The 7,506-nt window shown below is 52.5% G+C and overlaps 1 protein-coding gene across 9 annotated transcripts in view; it reads right to left on the reverse strand.

The window, feature by feature from the left end:
- Positions 1-7,193, reverse strand: part of SMCO4 (single-pass membrane protein with coiled-coil domains 4) — a 54,181-nt gene extending 46,988 nt beyond the window's left edge. For 6 of the 9 annotated variants that reach the window (XM_031460557.2, XM_031460550.2, XM_031460556.2 and 3 more), the window contains exons 1-2: positions 7,052-7,184; positions 6,213-6,296 (exon numbers count right to left, since the gene is read on the reverse strand). The gene's annotated coding sequence lies outside the window, so the exon portion shown is untranslated. Of the gene's footprint in view, positions 1-6,212; positions 6,297-7,051 lie in introns of all 9 variants that reach the window. The other 3 variants (XM_031460563.2, XM_031460561.2, XM_031460559.2) reach the window with 2 other exon arrangements.
- Between the last annotated feature and the right edge of the window lie 313 nt (positions 7,194-7,506).

A 7,506-nucleotide genomic window follows, 5' to 3' on the forward strand; every position in this document is an offset into this window, starting at 1 on the left:
ACGGACCCGCCCACTAAGACCCAGAAGCCAAATGAATCTGACAGCCGCACTGGGATGGATTAGATGCCTACTAAACACTGGCCATTTCCATCACCGAGCAGAATGGCAACCTGTGGGCAAATGGGCAGCCTTAGACACTGTTGGTAGTTTAAAGCAGGACAGCCCTCGAGAACACAGTGTAGGGACTACTGTGACAGTTTACGTGTAGAACCCGTGGCACACCAATTCCACGCCGAGAAACATGTGCATATGTGCATAACAGTACATATGTATGAAGACTAAATGGCAAAACTAATGAGTTAGTTTATACATCTATCAATGGGGGACTGACTTATAAATTGTGAGGTATCTGTACTATAAAACATTCTGCAGACAAATTAAAAGAACCACACGCATGAAAAGATCTACAAGATCTTACATTATGTGAAAAGACAAAATAGTGAAACAATATACATGATGCATCAGACTTATGCTTACAAAAGAAACAAAACTATATGTAGCTGTGTGAGTACAGACTGATGGACAGTTTTGGGATATGCATCAGACTGCTACGACTGGTTACTTCTGAGGACCCAGCAGGGAGGCGGAGGGTGCTACATTTTCTGCAATGTACTTCACTATGTGAATGGGAGAGCATCATATGTATTATCTGTATCATTTTAAAAAAAGCAACTGAACTGATTAAAAGCCACCACCACCAAAACAGAGGTCATGCTCTGATGTGAAATTGTCACATCAATCCAAACAAGTTTTGGTGCCACACTCCAAAGTCTTCCCAAGAGTGACTGATACACTTCAAGTGCAGCCTCTAAGCCCCAGATGATGGACCAAGTCAGGATCAGCAGGGCAGAAGAGAAATGTGGGATCAGAGGAAAACTTCTGTAAAAGCTTTGTGGAAGCCGCAAACCTGTCCTGCCCTGAACTTGGCTCCAAGACTTTCCTCCCTCTCACTCCCATAGGATGAGAAGAAAGTGAAAGCCAGGATTAAGAGAGAATTCCCTTTCCTACAGCAGAGGGGAGGCCACCGCTGCCACCAGCAGAGCTGCTCCCAGGCTAAGGCAAAGGAACGGCCTGGCCAAACTCCACCTGCCCGACAAAGGCACCACGTGCCAGGCTCCTGGGGCTGCAGGGAGAGCCAAGGCTGGCAGCCCGGAGCCAAACCGTTCCAGTCCCTCCACTTCGGCAAACAACCAGGCAGGCCTCTTTTCAACTCAATACTGAAATCCAAACTCAACCAGTACACAAATCAGACAGCTCTGCCAACAAAGCGGCAACCATGTGGAACAAGGAGACATGAACCAGTGGGAACCTGGACAAAGGTGCAGGTGCTTTTTCTGCCCGTCCATAGTATCACTTCTGTAAATTCAGACATTTAATAAATAAATATCCTTTTTTTTTTTTTTGCTTCCTAGTAATAATTAAAACAAACACACACCCCAAACACATATGCAGCAAAAAAGAAAACAGAGGGGCTTTGCTTAGGACATGATGTTCAGGAGGGAGGCCTGACAGCTAACATCCTGGGCAACATCCCCTCCCGTTAAAACAGGTACCCTGTCAATGCACCATACTCACTGGGCACTTTAACAACCCACGGCTAGAGGACTGCCCTCAGGACCAGGAAAAGAAGTCACATCTTGGAGGGAAAGGGGCGACCATTAAATGGTGGGGAGTGGTCTTACGCAGTGAGTCACCGCAGAGACGGCAGTGACTGCGGACCCCGGGAAGTGGCCAGTCCAGTAAAGTAACTCCCAGCCTCTTCGCAATGAGGATGCAGCCCAAGCAAAACCGGCACCCAACCAACGGGCTGGGACCCAGCAAGAACAAACCATCTGAAGGGCACGGGTATTATGCAATCTGCAAAACAGCAGCCCGGGCTAGTTTATTATGGACTCTGGCACTGACGAGGGGAGAGGGCGTAGGACCAGCATAGTCCTGACGTGGCAACAGTGCATCATCGAGGCGAAAATGTGAACACTAACCACCTGGACCAGTCACGTCCCCCTGCTCTGACTCTGGTTCTCCCGAGCATGGCCCGGCTCCTCTTTGAGGCTGCATCCTTCAGGGGGTTGTCTCACCTCCTCCCAGGGTGGTCACCACTGAGAACTCGCCCACCACCACTCCCGCTTCCCCACCAGGCTCTGCAGGCTTGGTGACCGCAAATCACCTCCGCCTAGAGGCAGATCAGCCCCTGGGAAACAGCCAGAACCAAGGACCACGCTCCCAGGGGGTTCACTGAGTCCACCAGGGAACAGCGGATGCCAACTACACCCCAGAGAGGCTGCTTTCTTTGGGGATTTTTCCTTTTGACGCCTTTATTTTAAATCTGAATATCCAAATCAGCATTTCCCTAAATGAGGTCTGAGAAGTTGAATTCCATCCTAAGATGCTCCAGGAAAGGTAGAAACGATAAGGCCTGGGGTGCGGGTGGGGGGGTCAAAGAGAGGGGAAGGCGCTTTGGGGTTCTACTCAGGCTCGTTTCTCTGGCTCTCACAAGAGGCCTTAAGAGGCGATTTTCGTTTCTACAAGGATGGCTTTTGGTCTGCACAGTTAGCATCTCCAGTACCCAGCCTGCGGCGATGACGGCGCTGGGAGGGGTGAGGAGAGGAAAAGAGTGGCTGGGATTTGACTCCTCCCTGTCTCAACCCTGCGTCCAGAGGACCGAGCACCATCCACGCTGACCACTGCCACCATCTTACTGCCTTTGGTTCAAGCCTGTCCTCTCTCATGCCAGTGACCCCGATGGCCCCGTTTCTCTACTCATTTCCTATTCCACGCAGCCCATGGGGCCACCTTTCTAAAGCACAGACCTGACCTTCACTCCCTTAATGAAGCCCCAGCCCACAGGCGGAGTCCGACCTGGCAGGGCAGGTGTGGCATGCAGAGATCACGGCTGCCACTCAGACTCACGCCCGGCTGGCTACGTGGACCCATGCGTTTCTGTGCCCATTTCCTCATCTGTGCGACAGGAATAACGCGATCGGCCTCCAGGGCCACGGCGGGGGCCCATCCAGGTTGTGGAGAGCCTGGTGTCCAAGAAGCACCGCGACTCTCCTGTCCCCAGCCTGGCTCCTGAGTCTGCCCTCCTCACCGCCTCGCTGTGCTGCCACCCCGCAGCGAATGAATCCCAGAAACTCAAGGGAAAAGAAGACACATTTGAGATCTAAAAATTAAGGGTCATAAACAGAAAAATGAGGCTACCAAAATGTGAAAGAAACCAAAATTAACTCATTATCAAAATAATGCAAGAGGAGGGAAGAGACAGGAAGAGAAGGCAAACAGTACTTTGGGGAGGAACTGCTTTTAAAATCTATGGCTCTGGGATTTTTTTAGACTTCATTTTTTCCCAAAGATTTAGGAAGATTACATTTTAAAGGCTCACAAAGGAGACACTTCTGGTTTTTTTTTTTAAAAGCTATTTCTTAATTAATATCTTCAGAGAATGAAGAAGTACTTTTATAGACTGACTGAATCTTAATAAAATTCTCAGAGAAATTCTGGCATCAGTCACAACAAACACCCTCCTGGAATTTAATTTCCTTTTCCCCACACAACTTACTATGGAAACTCATTTACAGTGCCGCCGCCACCAGTCAAAACCTGCCTGGAGCACAGAAACTCCAAAGCCCCACAAGAGAGTCTTACAGGACGAGATGGATATTGGCCCCATATTTAGCCAAATCCTACATCTAACAGAGATGTCCCCCATGCCAAACTTTCCAGATTTTACTGTCAAATCAACTCTCTCATCTCCTTCCTGGCCCATATCTGCCCTGCACCCACTCCCCCAACTTACACTAACAATGTCCCCTTTCAGCTAGAAACCCCCAAATTCAGTATCTTTTCCCTGCCCAACAAAACGAATAAAAAAGGAGAGAAGGGCATAAAATAGGCAAAGGGAAAGGAGCTACATCCATCTTCAAACTCCTAACGAAGATCTGTCTTTTCTGGTTTCTGGTTTGGGTCAATTCCCTCCTTTTGGATGACGCTGGGGCCTGGAACGCTCACTGAATGTGCTGCAGGTGGGGGTGGGAAGGCAACAGCTAAAAGAACGATTCATAAGTACAAAAATGTACTTCAAAAGCCTTTCTCCCTCAAGGACAATTCCTACTGGAAAACTTAACCAATCCCACTACCCCGAGTGCCTGTGGTAAGTGGAGGGAAAGGGCTGGATGACAACCACATCCCCTGCAATTCCCAAGTGTATCTCATTTAACGCAAGGCAGACAATATCACCCTGAGTTTACATACTCAGAAACCGGGCTCAGAGGGATCAGCATGTATACCCCAAGCCTACCAGACACAACTCATGGACTCATAAGCTTCCAGTGCCCCCAAATGCTTGTGTTAAAACACTGTCCCAAGTTGGAAGGCCCTTTACAGTTTACACATTGCATTTCATATACATCATCTCATTTAATATCACAAACCTGTATGATAGCTAAGAATTCCTTTTCCACTCTCGCAAAAATGCTATTTGGTTGCAAAGACCATCAGTAACTTGTGTAAGCTAGTGGCAACACTTACAGCTGTATCCTGTCTAAGCTTTGTTTCCTCATCTCACAGTGCCTGATAGACTTATGGGCTCAGATGATGACTATTATTAGCATCATGATTGCTATTAATTTAACAGCCCTCAGTTATTTATACACACACACACACATATATACACTATAGATATCTTAAAGATTCAACTTAATTACCTGCTGGAGAGGATACAATTTTACCACTACCTCAAACTCAGAGATAACCACTAACAGCCACTTCCAAGAAACTGACAGAAAAGGATTACTGAAAATGATGTGGTCAAACCCAATATGGATTTTGAAATCTAATGGAAGAGAACAGAAGGACAGGAACATTGAGTTATGATAAAATACAAAAAAAAAAAAATTATAATCCTCCTCTCCCAGTACCATGGCTTGATCATGAATGCGCTGTTTGACTCAGCCACGTCATTTCAACTCTGCGATGACACTCAGAGTCCAAAACGAGATGGCCAGCAGGTGACCCAGAAGGTCTAGTGACAGGCTGCCCGGGGGTCTGGGGAATAGGGGTGAGGTGGACACCTTACTACCCAGAGCTGTTTTTAATGTGCTGCCTCTAATGCACTGTTTGCTTACTAATTTCACTCACTTGAAAAGAAACCTGGGAAGTTCAGAAATGCCAGGCGCAACAGGAATCAGCTCACCACTTCTCAAGTCACGATGGAAAGGATGACAGAAGGGCAGTGGTACCAGGAGCACAGCATCAATCAGACAGAAGGAAATCCTACAGACTATGGCAATGACAGATCCTGGGGACGTCCTTTGAGTAAGGCTGTGCCAAGACCAGTCCCACTGAGCATCCGCTCTAGGCTTGAAGGTTAAAAAAAAAAATTCAGGTCCACCGATGAGACATGAAAAATTTTTAAGCACAGTTAAATACCTTACAGTAATGACAGCTGGACAGCCTGCAAGAGACTCCCTGCATGAGAACAGTATCTCATACTGTAAATCTAGTACAAGTATTGTAAGTTTTGGTTTTGTTTTATGTTTTGCAGTCTTCCTTGCTTCTCAGCTGTTTTGAGTCCATCCTATTTCTTTATAACAGGTTGTGGCCCATTTTCTGTGGCCCATCTAGTTTCATGAGGAAAAAGATTTCAGTCTCCCTCAGAAGCCTACTCCTGCCTCCATCAGGCTGTCTAGCTCTTTATTTATACCCCACTTCACAGATGAGGAAACTGAGTTCCAGAGAGGGGAAGTGACTCATCCCCGGTCACAACCCTTGCTAATAACACTAGGACTAGCACCAGGGCTCAGGCCCAGAGTGTGGGTCTCCAGCTCTATCGCTGTTGCAAATGACTTGGCATACTTGTGTCTTGAATACAAAGTTTATTTGGGGGAAAAAAAAAAAGCTAGTATGATTCATCTCCATCGTCAAGGGGCACCACACAGATTATTTTAATAAAGCATCCAGCATCTCCACTTGTTTCTGAAACAGCCAACCTCAGTCCCAGAGAATAAAAGGCCACGTCTTATTCCGCTTCAGGATACCCACGACCCTGTGAGCAGATGTGCTGCTGGGCTTTGGGGATCTGCTCGCCCAGCCCAGGAAATCCAGACTTTGCGGGTACTGGGAACGGGGTGAGTGGGTGTGGGAGGAGGTCAGAGTTGGGTTTTTAGACAGCTCCTGGCAACAGTTACGATTTCATGCAGTCCAATCCTACTCACCTTGGAACTCCTAAATATCTCATCCACTCAGGGGTCCCTCCTCAACTTCCCCAGGACAAAAGCACTGCAGTCTGGGAGGTGAACCTGGCAGATGCAGAGGGGCGGTATTTGACCCGAAGCGGTAGAGGAAGCACAGCGCCGCTCCCTCCTCCACCGGTTACAGGAACTCCCCACCGGGTCTTCAGATGCCACTGGCGTCCCCAACTCTGAGCCTGACCCCTCTCAGGGTCTGCCCCAACAGAGGCGGCGAGGAGGCAAAGCCCACTCCCCACCGCTCTACCCCGCCACCGGCTCGCCTCCCGTCCCCGCAGCGGCCGCCCCGCAGTGGGGTCCCCTCCCTCCTCACCCGCAGGGCCCCAGCCGAACACTTCCCCACTCCAGCCCGAGACCCTGAGCGCACCCCCTCTCTCTCCCCGCCCGCACAGGACCCGCGTCTCCCGCCTTCCCGGCCCGGGACCCCTCTCACCGCGGCCCTCCGCCCCCTGGAGTCCGCCGCGCACCCGCACTTCCCGCCCGGCCCAGGCGGGCTTACGGTCCGCCCCAACTTTTCCCGGCCCCGCAGCTGCGAGGATCCCGCGTCCGGCGCCGCGACGGGCGGGCGGGCGGGCGGGCGGGCTCGCGTCCCCTCGGCCCCCGCCCACCCCGCCGGCACGAGTTGCGCTCGGGACCCGCTCGGCGCCCGGGCCTCGGCCGTCCGCACGGCACGCAGGCGGAGCCGGCGTGGCGGGAACCGCGCTGTCCCGACACCGGCACCCCAGCCCGGTACCCGGTGCCCGCCCGCCCGGTGCCCGCCCGCGCCGCTCCCGGCCCGCCTGCCCGCCCGCGCGGCCGCCGCTCACCTCCTCCCGCGCCGCCGCCGCCACTGCCGGGAAGACGTGGCAGTGGCTGCCGCCGCTCGCGCTCCCCGCCTCGCCTCGCCTCGCCTCTCCTCTCGGCGCCCGCGCGGGCGGCTCTGGCGCGCCGGACCGCAGCGCCAGGCGCCCTCTGCCGCCGGGAAGCCGAATCCTCTAGCCCTAACCCTAACTCGCCAGCAGCCCCGCCCGGGCCCGGGCCCGGCCCCGGCCCACCCCCGCCCCCTCCCCCGCCAGCCCCGCCCCCGGCCCTCCTCCACGCTCTCCGCCCCGCGGGCTCCGCAAGGCGTGAGACCCTCCCGCGTGCCGGCCCCGAGCTCGCCGCCGCCTCCGGGGAGCCTGCCCTGACCACCCAGCTGCTCGGCGCCCTCCCTCCCGCGCCCGCGCAGCCGGTGCGGGTCGTGCCCCGCCCTCCCCTCCCAACCTGGGTTGATACATTTCCT

The sequence above is a fragment of the Camelus dromedarius genome, chromosome 12 (assembly GCF_036321535.1).
Source record: "Camelus dromedarius isolate mCamDro1 chromosome 12, mCamDro1.pat, whole genome shotgun sequence".
NCBI lineage: Eukaryota > Metazoa > Chordata > Mammalia > Artiodactyla > Camelidae > Camelus > Camelus dromedarius.